The sequence below is a fragment of the Lissotriton vulgaris genome, chromosome 1_1, assembly GCF_964263255.1.
Source record: "Lissotriton vulgaris chromosome 1_1, aLisVul1.2, whole genome shotgun sequence".
NCBI lineage: Eukaryota > Metazoa > Chordata > Amphibia > Caudata > Salamandridae > Lissotriton > Lissotriton vulgaris.
Genome location: NC_141685.1, coordinates 229,112,594 through 229,129,349, shown reverse-complemented (window position 1 = coordinate 229,129,349; position 16,756 = coordinate 229,112,594). Strand labels below are relative to the sequence as shown.

At 44.7% G+C, this 16,756-nt stretch overlaps 1 long non-coding RNA gene across 1 annotated transcript in view; it reads right to left on the bottom strand.

Annotated features, from left to right (window-relative positions):
* Nucleotides 1-16,756, bottom strand: part of LOC147741957 (uncharacterized) — a 111,042-nt gene that overhangs the window by 45,531 nt on the left and 48,755 nt on the right. Inside the window, exon 2 of the long non-coding RNA XR_015299443.1 lies at nt 14,786-14,878. This is a non-coding gene — a long non-coding RNA (uncharacterized LOC147741957). The remainder of the gene's footprint in view (nt 1-14,785; nt 14,879-16,756) is intronic.

Below are 16,756 nucleotides of genomic sequence, written 5' to 3'. Positions count from 1 at the left end.
CTTGAATCTGCTCTTAGTTTGACGCCTATGATATTAAAAGATGTCGATCTTCTGTTTGATTTTTTGGTACCGCAGGAACTATGGCGCCCATTTAGGGATCATGATTCGGCAAATATTAACTGGGAAGCCATAAGGGCTGCGGATACTCTTAGAGCAGCAGGAGAGGATGTGCCACAAGTTTTAAAAGATCTACCTGGACACATTATAGCACGCATGCAGCAAATTTTGCCTAGACAAAAAGTGGACTGGGATAAAATGACCGCATGTAGACAGAAAGAGGGAGAGGAAGTGACTGACTTTTTCAGCAGAATAGAAGAAGTTTTTAAAGGGTATAGTGGACAGGACATTCAGACAGTACAAGGAAAGCGCATTTTTGCTAACCAGTTCGTTAATAACATTTTGCCTGACTTATCGGACAGTATAAAGACAAACGAAAGTACCTGGACTGCTAAAGATCCAGCTGAGTTATTGACAATGGCTTGCTATTATGAGAATAAGAGAAATTCAGAAAAGGGGAAGAAGGATAACCAAATGAAGGAATTAAAAACAAAGGCATTAATTCAGCAAGCTTTTCCTGACAGAGGAAGGTCAAGAGGACGTACAAATTTTCAGAGGGCAGGTGGACGTAGTCGTGGGGTCGGTCGAGCTGATTCAGCTCCGGCGCAACACAGAGCAGGGTTAGGATACAAACAATGTGCTAACTGCTACCAGGAGGGACATTGGAAGAATGAGTGTCCTTTGTTGCAGGGCCAGGGTCAAACTATGAGAAATAATGCAAACACTTACAGAGGAAACTCAACTCCCCGTGTAGACAGAGGGAGAAGTAGAGGACAGCAAAGAAATGACAGTGACGCTGAGCAGACAAATTATTTTGACAATAGAAACAATGCGTATTTCACTCAAGATTATGCACAATATGATGACAAAGAGGACTGGACACAATAGGGATGCCCAGGAGAGGACAGGGAGCGAGTGCAAATACCAGTGGATTCTTCAGGCCCATATGTAAAAATGGTAGTTGAAGGTGAAGAGAGGGAATTCCTTCTAGATACTGGTGCCACTAATACATCGATTTCCCACTGCTTGCTCCCCCATGTTCCTCTCTCGGGAAGATTAGATAAGTCGGTGGGATTTTCAAATGCTGTTGTCACAAGCCCCATTTCGCGACCATTGGATTTCACAATTGGTCCTATAACAGGGAGTATGCCATTTGTACTAACAGAGAAATGTTCGCTAAATTTGCTTGGTTTAAAGGCTTTGAAAATGATGCATGCTACTATATACTGCACACCAGATGGTGTCTATCTGACTTGTAAGAAACAAGGAGTGTCCAGACAATACATGGTTTCAGACAAACATGACATACCACCGGAGCTGCAGGATATTGATCCCAAATTATGGGCACATGGACCAAACGATGTAGGTGAAATGGATATTGAGCCAGTGCATATTACAGTAAAGCCAAATGTCAGATTACCTCGCATTCCCCAGTACAAAATATCAAAAGAAGGTGAGGAGGGTATTAGATTAGTTATATCAGACTTATTGCAACGTAAAATAATACAAGAAGTTACAAGCAGTCCATGTAACAGTCCCATTCTACCTGTGGTTAAACGTGATGATGGAACGGGACAGGTCAAATATAGGATGATTGTTGATTTGAGAGCCATAAATAAAATAGTGGAACCACAATACCCAGTTGTACCTGACATTACAGCAATGTTTTCATCTATACCACATTCAGCCCAGTGGTTTACTGTCATAGACCTGAAGAATGCCTTCTTCAGTATCCCCATACACCCAGACAGCCAGTATTTGTTCAGTTTTAGTTTCCAGGGACGATCATACAAATTCTGTCGTGTTCCCCAGGGGTATACTGAAAGCCCTAGCATCTATAGCCAGGCCTTAAAGAGACAACTAGATGACTGTGCTTTGCCACCTGGTACAGTATTACTGCAATATGTGGACAACTTACTGATCACAGCTGAGACAGAAGGCATTTGTAAGCAGGCTACGCATGATGTTCTAGCATTTCTTGCTTTGCATGGACACAAGGTTTCGCCAGCTAAGTTACAGTACTGTCGACAGGAGGTAACCTACTTGGGTCATCTCCTGTCGAAAGGCGGGAGGAGATTATCATCTGAGAGAATACAAACAGTGCAGAACATTCCCAGACCTAGAACTCAAAAAGATGTGCGTGCATTTCTTGGAATGGTCTCCTTTTGTAGGCAATGGGTACCAAATTTCTCTTACCTGGCCAAACCATTACTGTCCTTAACTCACAAAGATGTGGAAGATCCTGTTCCTTGGGATAAAGAACATCAAGATAGCTTTGTGGCTTTGAAAACTGCTTTATGCAATGCACCTGCTTTGGGCACACCAGATTACACCAAGAACTTTGCATTGTTCGTGCATGAGAGAGAAGGATGTGCAATGGCTGTACTAACCCAGAAAAATGGAGAGAAGAATAGACCATGTGCCTATTTTTCCTCAACATTGGATCCGGTAGCAAGAGGTCTACCGAACTGCCTCAAAAATTTTGCTGCGGCGGCTGCTGCAGTAAGACAGGCAGACTCTATTGTACTTGGACATCCAGTTATGGTTTACGTACCTCATTCAGTAGACATACTGCTGAATAAAACCAAAACTCAGCACTTAACTAATGCTAGGTTGACTCAGTATGAGCTAATACTAATGGCCACTAATGTGACCTTGCAGAGGTGTAACACCATAAACCCAGCTACTCTGATGCCTCTCCCTTCGGAACAGGATGAAGTACAACATGATTGCGTGATTGTCACTGAAACTGAAACGAAAGGTCGAGTAGATTTGACAGACATACCTATGCAAAAAGTCGATGGAACACTATTTGTGGATGGCTCTTGTCTAAAGCGACCAGATGGACCTACCTCTGCAGCCTATGCAATCACAACCAATACAACAGTTGTTGAAACATGTAAAATACAACAGATGTCTGCTCAGGCAGCCGAGTTAATTGCCCTAACTAGAGCATGTGAGCTCTCAGAGAAGTTAGCTGTAAACATTTACACAGACAGCCAATATGCATGGGGGGTGGCACATAACTTCGGCCGATTATGGGCCGAAAGAGGGTACATTACATCTGGAGGTGCGAAAATACAGCACGGCACCTTGATCACAAGACTACTAAATGCCCTTGCATTACCAACTAAGTTGGCCATCATGAAGTGTAGTGCACACAAGAAAATCACAGACCATGTAGGTCAGGGAAACGCCTTTGCCGATGAAACAGCAAAACACACTGCGTTGAATGAGTACACCTTAGCATATGTAGTGTCAAAGACTGATGAGGAGGAGACAAACATTGATCCCTATAAGGAGATAAAGGACATTCAAGAGTTTGCAAGTGAAGATGAGAGGAAGCAGTGGGTTAAGGAAGGATATTATTTTGACACGCACTTTGGGGCTTGGATGCAAACACTAGGACATTTGAAAAAGTGGGTCCTACCCGACAAGTTTCTCCTACCCATGCTTCACATGGTTCATGGTCCTGCACACTTGGGGGCTGATGGGATGACAAATACCATTGAAAAGATATGGGTCAACAAAAACATTAGGAAGACAGCTGTAAAACTATCCAAGAACTGTATGACCTGTGCTCTCCATAATGTGGGAAAATGAATACAAGTACCACCTGGTCATTTCAAATTGCCTGAGTATCCCTTTGAATGCCTTCAGATGGACTACATAGAAATGCCCCCTGCCAATGGCAAAAGATATGTTTTGGTCGTTATATGTAGTTTCAGTAACTGGGTGGAGGCATTTTCTTTAAAAGATAACACCGCATTAAGCACAGCCAAGGTGTTGTTAAAAGAGTACTTCTCATGCTATGGTTTGGCCAGAAGTCTCTGGAGCGACAACGGGGTACATTTTTCGAATAAAATAATGGATTTAGTATGTCAAGGATTAGGGATTAGCCAAAAATTCCACTCAGTTTATCATCCAAAAGCAGCAGGGTTTGTGGAACGCTGTAACGCTACATTGAAAAATAAACTGCAGAAAATATGTGCATCAAGCACTCTCAGCTGGGTAGATGCTTTGCCCTTAGCCTTGTTCTCCATGAGGACAACTGTTACATCCAAAAACAGACTCTCTCCATATGAGCTTGTTATGGGGAAACCAGCAAATGTATATGGGTTTGCCTCTCCACCAAAGTTGCAAGAATTGACGCATTCTGCTTTGTTGGATTATTGTAAAGAACTAACTTCCGACCTGTCTACAATTCGCCAACAGGTCAGAGACACTTGGTCCCCGCCTCTGGAAGGAGAAGTACACGACATCAAACCCGGGGACTGGGTGCTGACCAAAAACTTTGTGAGGAAGAACAGTCTACAGCCCAGATGGAAAGGGCCAGCACAAGTTTTGTTAGTCACACAGACGGCGGTTCGATGTGACGGACACAAAAACTGGATTCATCTATCAAATGTGAAGAGAGCACCACCGTTCTGGCCAAAACTGCCCCCGGAAGAGGATCGTTCTGACCGAAGGACTGGTGACTGCATTCCTGCATGCATTGATGATCAACAAGCTGCATCAGGATACAATCTACGCCCAAGGAAAATGAAGAGTGCTTAGGACGGAGCAAGCACCAACTGCCACGCACTGAACAGTGCCAACTTTAAAGGACTAACTTGTGCAGTGAGGTTAGTAAAATAAGGAGACTGCCGACTCTGATCTGAAAAGAGAATAAAGGAATACCTCCGAAGCCCAGAGACCCAGAGGAGGAGAGGGTGTGAGGTCGAATTTGTGTTAATACTACCAATTGCAAGGTCTGTAACAGTGAGGCCTATAACGAACACTGTTGAACTGCCGCACTTGTGAGATTGTATAATTCAAAATTCTGAAGTATTATTTCGAATGGTATTTCTGTTTGGAAGAACAACTAGACATCTTCCTTTACTTGAAATGGAGGATACATATTCCACCCTTAATTTGAACAAGAAGGGGCGCTGGTACTCCAAACTATGCATGTTTTGTATGTTATTTTGCATAATGTCTTTGGTCATCGGTTTATTATACCTCCTAGAGCTCTACCATCCTATTGCAAAAACAGCCCCGCTCCCATCAGAGCTTCCCTCTGACTTTGTCCCCTCAGTTACAGTACCACCAGAGGATATGGATCACAGAGAGGAGATGCATCATAATTCTTTCCTTACCCTACTTCATCAGACCCATCAAGTAATTGATAAACACAATTGTTGGATCTGTATGCAATTCCCAGCCTATGTAGACGAAGGTGTACCCCTTCTCCAGGTACCCCTGCCATTTGAAGCGTCCTGTTATGCATTACACATTGCGATGCTGAAAGTTGAGCTAATAGGGGTCTTCAGCAGCTTAGTAGCTTCCCGTTCTACCACTAGAACATCAACTGTTTCCCTGTACACCCGTTATGATAAAGACATTCTCCAGTCAGGGAATTGCTCTGAAGTTATTTTGACCAATGCAACGTTCCCATTTTCTAATATATTCACCCCACTATTTTTGGTAAATAATGATAGCACACCTCCACTCCATAGGGATACTAGGGAGATACCCTTTATGAAAATGAGGCAGCGTAGTGTGCTTGGGAGCATATGTATTAGGAGCAACGGTACCGCCAACATGGGGAATAGTACCAATTGCAATATAACATTTGAAGTGTCTTCCCGGGAAATAACTGTTCCACTCTATATTGGTGACTCAGTCTATTTCATTTGTGGTTCCAGGGCCTATATATGGCTACCAGTGAATTGGGGTGGCTGTTGTCACCTAGGTCTTGTAACGCCAGCAATGTCTGTAAAAAGTACTGCAGAAGTGAATAAAGCATCCAGAACTCTAAGGGGTAGGAGGAGTGTTGATCAAGGAGATACAGGGGCTGAGATAGCTGGTGATATACTAAAAGCCTTTGTTCCTTGGTATGGCCCTGCCATAAATTCCAGAAACATATGCAGGTTATCCCGTCTATTAGAAGCAACTATAGAAGAGACAGCAGTCATAATTTAGAACATCACAGTTGAACTCAAGGCTCTCAGATTAGTTTCTCTTCAAAACAGGATTGTGCTGGACATGATGTTAGCAGAACGGGGTGGAGTCTGTAGGGTGATCGGGTCCTCCTGCTGCACGTATATTCCTGATTCATCAACATCCGTTAGGGAAGCTGTCAAAAGGCTATATGATATTGGTGCCCAGGCCCATAGTGAAGTTGGCCCCTGGGATCCTGTAGGTTCCTTTTGGAACGCCTTGTCTGCTTGGGGCTGGAAGATAGGGATGTTTCTAGTGGCTATCTTCCTTGTGGTGATTGGGTGCTGTGTTCTCATTAATTGTCTGCCCATGTGTTGCCAGTGTTTGGGGCGATTACTAAAACCACCCCCAATGCCCCCAGTGACTGTGACTAATGCTCTTATAATGAGGGATGTTGTAACTCAACAATTGATGGATATTGATATCTCGGATAATAACCCTTCTGACGCAAATACGGTTGATTACGTCAATGAGCGCAGTGAGGCCCACTATAGTAACACCCGCCCTATCTATGAACATGTGCCGTAAGTCCGCAGCAAAATGTTGGACCTTGCGTCCAAAGGGCCGATTGTGGAAACACAGTTTTAGTAATGGACGAAAGCTCCTCCATTTTGTGTTTCCCAGCCACCATTTTGTGTTAGTCTCTTTTCTCCTGCCACCTCAGTACATATAGTGTGGCCGCTTCTTCTGCACAAAGAAATGCTGATACATCAAACGACCCCAGAGCATATGTTTGTACTTCACCTCATGACACACAAGTAGAGCAGGGTACATTGCTTAAAGGTCAATGACTCACTTGTTTAACTTTTCTTATTAAACTAATTCCATATGTATTATAGCTAACAAAAGACTGCTGATGGTAATGAATTATTGTTGACACAAGAGATGTAACCTTTGCTCTGTATCCGGATGACTAATCAAGTGGGCGCCTGACTCTGTAACCACAAGTCCGCCCCTGTTTATACTTGGCACAATTTATGCATAGTTCTGCTTTATTTCTGTGTATCACAAGATTATTGATGACTGATGGGGTTTAGTGAGTAACCTTTATATTTGTGTTCAGCAAGCCAAGTATACATATTTCCAGAGTCACTGGCTCTGACCAGTACGTGATATTGTTTGGGGATCATTAATCATCCTTGGCAGCTGCTGATTTATCATATCCATTCCCACCAACGCTTATGGAGCACAAAAGTATATAAGGCTGTCTATGACTTTGTGAGTTGTCCACTTCGCTCATAGCCACATGGAGCTGTGAGGTGGTGTACCCGCTCGAGCGCAATAAATCTTTTTATGTTTCAGTTACCTCCGACTGCTGGTCTTCCTTTGTAAGCATACCTGGGCGAGGTAGAAGAAATGCACTTCGACAGCACTAAGCTCTCCAGGTTCCATCACCCACACTTTCTGGCAAGGCTCCAATTCCACCGGGTGAGCATTTTTTGGCTGGCTTCCAAGTTGTCAGAAGCTTGCTTCCACAACTTAGCCATTTAGCTCCGGAAGGCCAGCATATAGCTCACCACATCCTGGGGAAGCTTCTTGGGAGTCTTTTCCCATCCGTCTTTCACCAGGCTGAGAGGTCCGCGCACAGGGTGCCCATACAAAAGCTCGAAGGGGCTGAAGCCCTCTCCCTTCTGTGGAACTTCCCTGTAGGAAAACAACAAACAGGGTAGGAGGACATCCCATTTCCTCCGCAGGCTCTCAGGCAGACTTCTGATCATGCCTTTCCACTAGACCATTGGTCTGTGGGTGGTAAGGAGTGGTGAACCGGTAGGTAACCCCACGCTCCCTCCACATAGCCCGCATGTACGCTGACATGAAGTTGGTCCCCCTGTCGGACACAACTTCCTTGAGGAAACCCACCCGGGGAGCTTTCAGCTTCACCCCTGTTTTCCCACTGGCTTGGCAAGACACACATGTCCGGCAGTAAGTGTTGCCACCTTCATCTGAGGCCAATAAAAGTGGGGGACAAGCCTGGCAAAGGTCTTGTCCTGACCCAAGTGTCCTGCCAAGGGTATCTCATGAGCCAGTTCTAAAATAAAGGCTTGGTAACGTTGAGGGACAACCAAGGCCCGTGATGAACCGTGCACCAGTGCCTTAGGTTCACTGTAGAGGAGTCCATCCTCCCAGTAAATATGGTAATTCCCAGTAACGTTCCCTGCTGCCTGGGCTTCGGCCTGTCGCCTCAGTCCCTCAAGGGTAGGGCACTCCTTTTGGCCCTTACAAAACTCCTCCCTGCTAGCACAGGCCCAGTCAGGTGTGCCCAGCATATCAGAATGAGTCCGGTATTCCACCTCCTTCCAAGAATTGTGCTCCATGTCATTCCCCAACGGACAACAGACAATCGACTGGCACGGCAGGGCTTACGACAACTCGAAGTAGACCTGCAACCCCTTCCCACTCAAATGGAACCTCGGCCACTGGGTAGTGGCCCATTCTGCCGTCAGCCATCGCGGCGGGGTGGAGTACATGTGGAATCACCTGCTCTGGAGACATCAGATGACTTCTTACCATAGTCATACTGGCTCCTGTATCTCTCAGAGCTTCCCCTCTTTGGCCATTGATGGTGATCCACTGCCCATACTTAGTAGTATTTGGGGGCACCTGGATCTTAGGAACCATCTCCCGATCTCTCAGGGACACTAAGGTGACACCCGCCCACTCCCCCCCCTTATCTAAGGGCAACTCCTCCCCGAGCACTACACTAGCTACTCCCGGGGCTTTTCCTCCAGTGGGAGGGGGTGGTCTCTTGGGGCACTTTACGTCTCCCTTATAGTGCCCAACGCCACCACACTCAAAGCAATGGACAACCCTTGGCTGCTGACTTTGGCCAGGATGAGGGTTTCTGGCGGGTTAGCCTTAGGGGTGAACCCCCGTTCCCTTTCCCTGGAAACTGTTTTGGGGGCCTTTTGAGAACTCCCTCTTTTTATCTCCCCCCTCTTTCTTCTGGAGGGCACCCTGTGCGGTCTTTTGGGAATCCCCTCCAGTCCCCTTTGAGGACGACCGGGTACTAGCCCAGATGTCCGCCTCCTCAGCAAGCTTCCGGGGGCTGGTCAGCTTCCTGTCCACCAGGTGTTGTCGCAGCTCGGGAAAACATTTCTCGAGTAGGTGCTCCTTGAGAATAAGGTCATACAACCCCTCGTAGTCCCCCACTTTGCTGCCTTGCACCCAACCCTCTAGGGCCTTCTTTGCATAGTCCATAAAATCCACCCAATTCTGTGTGCTTAGTTTATGGCTGCTTCTAAATTTCTGTCGATATTTTTCTGGAGTCAGCCAAAACTTTTTGATCAGCGACACTTTCATGGTGGGGTAGTGGGTCTGCTATCCCTGCTCTAGGGCCAAAAGTGTATCCCTACCTGCAGGAGGCATGTATTTATACAAGCCACCCCCAGTGTTTTTCCAGTATCCCATAGGCTCTTAAGGAGACCTCATAGGCAGCCAGCCACTTGGCAATGTCATCCCCGGCGTTGTAGCTGGCGACTATGTCCTTGGGCAAATAGGGTTTGGGTTCCCTGGTTATCTCTTTGGATTCGCTGCCACCATTAGGAGTGCTGGAAGTCCCTACTTGTAGGGCCTTGAGATCTAGCTCCCCGAGACACAGTTCATGGGCTAACCTCTTCTCCTCCCTCTCCTTCTCCAATCTCGCTAACTCCCACTTTAGCTGTCTTTCCTCTCTCCGGTCTGTTAGTTCAGCTTCAGTTAAGCTCCTCACAGAGACACTGCTGCCCTCCCTTGAGAGTGTTCTGGGACCTGTCAGTAGGTTCTCCCCCTCAGGTCGGTACAATACATCTACCCCGATGACAGTGTCCCGGTCGGCCTCTTCCTCCTCCTTCCCATCTGAGTGAGCTGCCACCCATGCTCTCAAGCTGGTCTGGAATTCCCCCTTTTTAGCACCACGTTTGAAAAACACTCCCTTACTCTGACAAAATTCCCTAAGTTGGCCCGCAGTGTAGGTCTCCAACTCCTCCAAATCAAATTCCATCTTGTCAGTAAGGACTCAAACAACCACTTGGAAGTTAAAAGGAAGGGCGTTAAGTAAGGGATACCACCATCCACCACCAGGAGTAAATTTGGAAATTCAAAAGTTTAATTAGGGAGTCCGCTTGGAGAAAACTCCAGGTGTAGGCAAGTGGTGCACACTGAGTTACTATTAAGTAGATGCAAGCACAAGCTCTAATCCCACCACTGATCACCATTTATGTTAGACCGGAGCTTACCAGTCAACATAGGGTAGCCTGGCACAGAGCGGGTTTGGCTAACCTCCCAGGCAACTTGCATCAATCACTTACAGTAACCCAATGCCTAGCCACTAAAATAACTGACACCACACCAGTTTAGAAAAATACGAGTACTTTTTATAAAAGTTCATTTCGTTATTTCGTTCCGTTCAGCTTATGAATGACTCATATTTTTTCTTTACACCACTTACATCAACGGCTTGCACTTATAAAAAAAGTTTTTCAGTACATTGTTACCAAAAATCAAAGGGTTAACATCTACACTTATATTCTCTTTTCAGGCATTCACTGGAGGTATAATATGAGGTTCACTTAAAGGACATTTCAGTTTAACTCGAACCTGTACATCAAAGCATCAGACAGGTAGAAAAACCTCCTCCTCCTTATCTAGTTGAGCGCTAGCTGATTTAGCCTATATTTGCATAGAATTACAGGCTTTATTACACAATGGCTCTTCACAGTCTGGTCAGCAAAAACGCTCGGTTTCAAGGTACTCAGATCATGTCTCTAATGCCCCCCAAAGGTCATCTCCTCAGTTCAGCCCAGCAGCTCCGATTTATTTCCTCCGGCCCATCTAGTCTCTAGGACCGGGAACGTAGGTTTCTATTTTTGGACTCCGTTGCCTTTACCACAGAACCTGCTTACTTGTTTTAGCGGAGCACCGCTTTCTCACTTCACTCCGCTTCACCAGGAATCTGCGAGCAAACCTCACTGCCAGTTTCGGATGTTCCGTGTTGAACAGTGGTAGCGTCGGGATCGCGTCTCTGAGTCTCCTCACTCAAGCACCCCGTCGCTCCCTTCACAAGCCGCAACTGGGCCTGCGCAAAGGAACAGCGTCTGAAGCGCGGGGTAGCCCTCCTTCTCACGCAGTCGGCAAGCCCTCTGACAGTTCCGCCCTCAAGCGGCTGATTCTCTAAGGCCCCTCCACCCCCTGTCAATCTTGGACGATGCTCAATGGGCCTGCGCAGGGGAGCAGTGTTTCCTCAATCCGGCTCTACCACCTATCGCTCTCCCCACAGTGCAAACAGGGGCCTGATCTATCGCCGGCTCCGGGTCCACGGCCAGGCTGTCTCTCTCACAGCGGCCGTGCCCTCAAACCCGGGAGCGTGACAGGGGGGAGGAAACCACTTTCTCCACAACACGAAAGAAACCGATGGAACCCAGACTACGTGGGCAGTGTTCAGGAAGGCCAGGGTAAGATTAAGGCTGATTAATTCCCTCGGTCCGGGCCTTGCCCTCTCAAAGCTCCAAGGGTCTGTGGTTGACTCCCTTGCCAGAGGAAGCGGGCGGAATTTTCTATTTAGATCGACCACACTACCCTTTTCTTCTCCTCAGACTGTCAGGTCCATTCTAGTACTAGAGGTCAATTCCTCCTAACACGCCAAGATACCCTAACCAAGTCCAAGAAGATGGTCATACAGCAGGGCCAGATCTGTAGGTAAGGGGGGCAGTGGCAGCAGTAAGGCAGCAACCCTCTAACAAGAAGTCAACCCTCTGAGCTTCCTAACCCTCTATCCCCACTGCCTGCACTCCGACTGGTTCTGTGTCCACACAAAATGGCCGCCCAGGTTCTGGCCTTTTATAAACTGGGCTCTAACTGCTAGAACCAGCCAGAAGGTTCTGGAATTTCCCATTGAGTCCTATGGCCCCAACTCTGAGGTGAACAGTTATGGCAGTTACTAGCCACCATTTTGTGTTGCAGAGTTTCCACCATTATAGGAGTCACCTGGGCCTAAAAAAAATTATAGGGTCAAGGAATACCTAACCCCTGGGACAACACCTAAAAATACAAGTGGACATAAAAAACAAAGGTTAGGAGGCAGAAAAGGGAACAAAAATAAAAAAATATTAGGAGGGACCACCCAAAGGCTGACAGGTCTAACACGACGGACCTAAAGTGCTTCTGTCAGCATTGCAGATCACTGTGTGCCAAAATATCTAGTTTATTATTGTACTATTAAAATATTGTAGCAATTATATCCACAAACTAAATTGAATGAAGGTAAATATTTTCAGGAAAGTCCACATTTATTATTCTTAACTCAAAATGTGCGTACTTTGGAGATATATATATCATCAAGGAATACTGACGGAGAGTAAAGTTTAGCACACATATTCTTCCCCATTTACTCTCTTGGTGATTCATAATTTTGATACAATATAAAGGTAGCACGAAATTAAAGACTCAATATTCAGGGGCCATACTGCATGGGGTGCACCATCCTGCTCCTTAATCTATGTCTTTTTCTGTGTCATATAAGGTTGCTGCTTGTGGGCACGTGTGTTTCATCATCCTTCAGGGGCAGATCGTTGGTAGTCCTCTCATACCAGAGCTCAAGTTGCTCTGAAAGGGAGCTTCTGGTGGGCGTCATCAAGTGTTCCTTTCCGGGATAATTTGCCCCATTCACAGTCAGTCTATTTAGAGATATCGGTTGTGTTCTATGGCATTTCATATTAACAGCATAGGGGTGAGGGACATTTAGCAATAGACTGAGTTTCCACCACCCCATGGGAGTTAAAAGAAGGGTCTTGGGTTGGCTGCAGGTGAAATCAGGCCCTTGGCCATGTGGTAAAATCCTGTTCCTTTTATCTATGTAGATTTTGCAAAATGTTCATGTTTCTGGACATCTAGCACATTTCAACCCCCTGCCCTGGCAGATATGTGGTAAATTAAAACTTGTGTTTCATAGAGGAGGCTTAATTTGGTTTGTTGATCAGATAGTCAAGCCAGGCTGAAACAGCCATGTCGTGATTCTTGCTTGGAATCTGCATGGGATGAAGGCACCAGGGAAAATGATAGATTTGAAAGGAAAAGAGAAGCTTTGAGTTCAGACATACCTGCCCTGCAGTGGATAGAACATATTGAGATATAATTTGGGTGCCAGTCTGCAACGTTTGCTCATCTAGAGTGGAAGAGATATTGGTGATAGATAGGTAGCAAGGGATTACCTGGTGCTGGCACAAGAGTTTCCCATGAAAGAGAGATAGGTGATGTAGCAACACAAAGTACATGGTAGATGGAATGCTGAATATTGTCAAACATTCACCCCCTTTCACAACTCTGGGTTACATCCATAGTTTTTTTGCTCATCTTGCCATCCTAGGTAGGACCCAGTCATATGCAAAACAGTGTTGAACCTGCTCCTCCTCATGGGAACAGTCCAGTCCGAACTGCCAGGCCAGGTCCTCCCTGGACTGGAAAGAAAGCATCCTGAGACTGGTTTCAGGGTATGACCCTCCTCATCAGCCAGGCTAGCATGAATCCAGTGGGAAAGTGAGCACAGGACTCACGCTTGGGCATACCCCTCCCACTGAAGGTGACTATAACAATAATAAAAGACAATGAATGGAATGCTGAACATTGTCACACAGTCATCCCCAGTCACAGATATGTTGTTTTTGTGCTCGCCGTGCCACCCCAGTTTGGATTCAGCCATATGCAAATCAGTCTTGACACTGCTCCCCGTGGAAACACTCCAGTCCGAACTGCTGAGCCCCATATTGGGAAGGGTCTGCCAAGACGTGGGTCTTGTGCTCATTATGCCAATGGATTAACTCTAGCCTGGCTGATGAGGGGTGATACCCCAAAACCGGTCCCAGAATGCTTGTTTTTTAGCTGGGCAATTCAAGCTGGACTGGCATGTTCCCTTGGTGATCAGGGTCAAGAATGATTTGCATATGGCTTTGTCAAAACTGGGATAGTGTGGCAAGCAAAAAAGTGATGAATTAAACCCAAATCTGTGACTGGGGGTGAATGCTTGACAATGGTCCTATTCCATCCATCATCTTTTTGTGTTGCTAGATAGGTGATGTATCCATCTTATCCTGTATTAACCACAGATTGGAGTTATTGTTGGGCACAAGTCCTCCGCATTAAATGGGATAAAAGATGAAGAATTCCCTTGTATTTAAATGCTGTTAAGAATGTCCCTGGAGGAAGGAGACGTGGTTTGGTTTTGATTTCTTGACAGACCCCTTTGTGGACATTAATCGCATGCTCTATGTCTGTCAAAAAGCCTTCTGTACACTGTTTTCTAAAATGTGTATAAAACATCATGCACATATGACAGAGACAGTAGTTCAGGTTCCTAATACTGTAATTAGCCCTGGTTATGCACAGCTCTATTGATAATGGCTTTGTGCAGTGATGAGCTATAATTCATGTCATCAATCCCCCTTGCTACTCAAACAGGATCACGGACCAACTCACACCCAGTACCTTCTTCACCCCTATCATTTGAACTCCTTGTGCCCAAAATACTGCTGCACATATGTTTGTGCAATGATGTCTAGGCAACAAAATGGAAACCAACACTTAAATGCTACAAAGTAAGCACTGAATTAATCTGAATGTGGACTTTCGAAATTCTAGTGACTGGTCAAGTATTTTTAAATTCAATCCAACAGACCAGTACAATTTCCAAATGATCCATTGAATTCCCACAGCTGTAATTACCCAACCCCTATCGGAAGCACACATTTTATGGCTGATGGATAAAAACTCTACTTACTTGAGCACACGTAGACTCCAAGGAACACAAGAAGAATGGCAGGCTTCATTGGTGTGTTGTGGTTGGTTATTCAGGTTCTTCGCAAGTGAAACCCTGGAAACAGAGTAACAAACATTCTGATGCTCTATGTAGGTACTTCTTGGCAGCACCTGATAGTAAGAAAGCTAACTGGGCCAGATCCATTAGAATTGACCAGTATTTTAAGAGCATTAAGGCTTGAGTCTCCTGTCTATTCTTTCTGACTCTGTTATCTGTGTTTCTCAATTTTAACCTCTTGCCACAAAGGGAAGACCCAGTCATTCTCCTCCTCTACGACAGCATGATCATGCTTATTGTTGTACTATTGATTAGGGCATTCCATGCGATGTCGTACAATCATTTCTGGGGTCTTCGAGTGCCAACGTACCTGATCTCACATCAGAAGAATGACAGTCCCTCATTCTTGTGCTTGTGAAGTTTAGGAAAAAGGTTGAAAGTGGGGATTCACCAGAATGGGGTAAAGTACTTTGGTTGACATTCCATTGAGAGTGAATTCACTGTACTTGACACTCAAAGTAGCATGGACTTCCTTCTTTCAAAAGTAGCCATACTCTTCTTTTCATTCCAGCACAGCAATGTTGATGAGCAATGTGAATTTTCAAGAAGAACAAAGAATAAAAACATGTTTTATTCCAGTTTGTCTCAGCATGGAACCCGGTCTTTTATGGTAATTTTTCAAAGTAACAAGCCTTGTTATGATGTATCTTACAGATATTCTCCATCCTAGTCACATGGAAACACAAGTTAAGCTGTTAGCTTTGTGTGTTATTTTATTATACATTTAATCACAGGTTTGAAGTTCCTAAAATGTAGGAACATAGAACAGTCCCTGGTTCATGTACGTCCTCACAGTGGATTCTTTGATTGTTCTATTGATTGTTCTGTTATCTCTAGAAGTTTGTTTGTCTTTTTATTTGCTATTCTCTCCAATCGGAAAATGGTATACTGTATATATAACGTTATATATCCTGATTGCATTTAATTACTGGATAAACTTGGGTAAACCGTGTGTTTTCTATTCATAGAGCAGTAGTATTTCACGTCTAGGTCTACTTTGTGTATTTAAAAAAGCTGGCAGATTTATATTGCTGATACAACTTTAAACAAGCATTTGCAATGCAATCGGTCTTGCATTTTTGAAATTTAGAGCTATTAGTATTGTAAATGACAATGTTTTTTACTTTGCTTTTTGATCTGATGAACTAGGCAATTCATATCATGTACTAGCAGGGTTAAATAACCACTTCATAGCCAAACAAGAGAACATTTAAGTATATTACTTAAGCATGATAAGGCAAACTAGTTTAGCCAGAACAACACAAACTGTCACATTACATCTCGGATGACTGGTGTGGGGGGTCAAATATGGCACTGTACACACAGATACACCTAGTACATGCTGTACTGTAAGGGAGTGCAGCTACTTAGCCCATCGCATACTGCACTCCTCATATAGCAACCTCCTCGGAAAAAAAGGCAAATTGTTAAGTGGAATTTGCAATTGCTTGGTTACTAAAAGGTGTCAACCCAAAAACATGGGGATTTAGATTCGATTTTACAAAAATAATTAATAGCACAGTCATTATTTGTACCAGTGTATTCATCTCTAATGAATGGTGCAAAATTCAAAAATCCATTGGAATGTACTGTTATCAAATAATTGTACTGAATTATTGTATAATTTGTGCAGATCCAGCTTGTATTTCCTTTTCCTGTAATAGTAGTATGTGGTATGTGTGATTGAGGTATGAATGCGGTGAATGCTTTTTGACTGTGACATGATTGAGGTTTTAGGATGTTTGAAGTCTCTATTGAATGTAGTTTAATGTGTCCTCCATTATTTTTCTGATGCTTCTCTCCTTTTTTATGAAAAGATAAATTATGTAATGACTGTTGAATTTCTATAAAATAAAATTGCGACTTAGTAGCAAT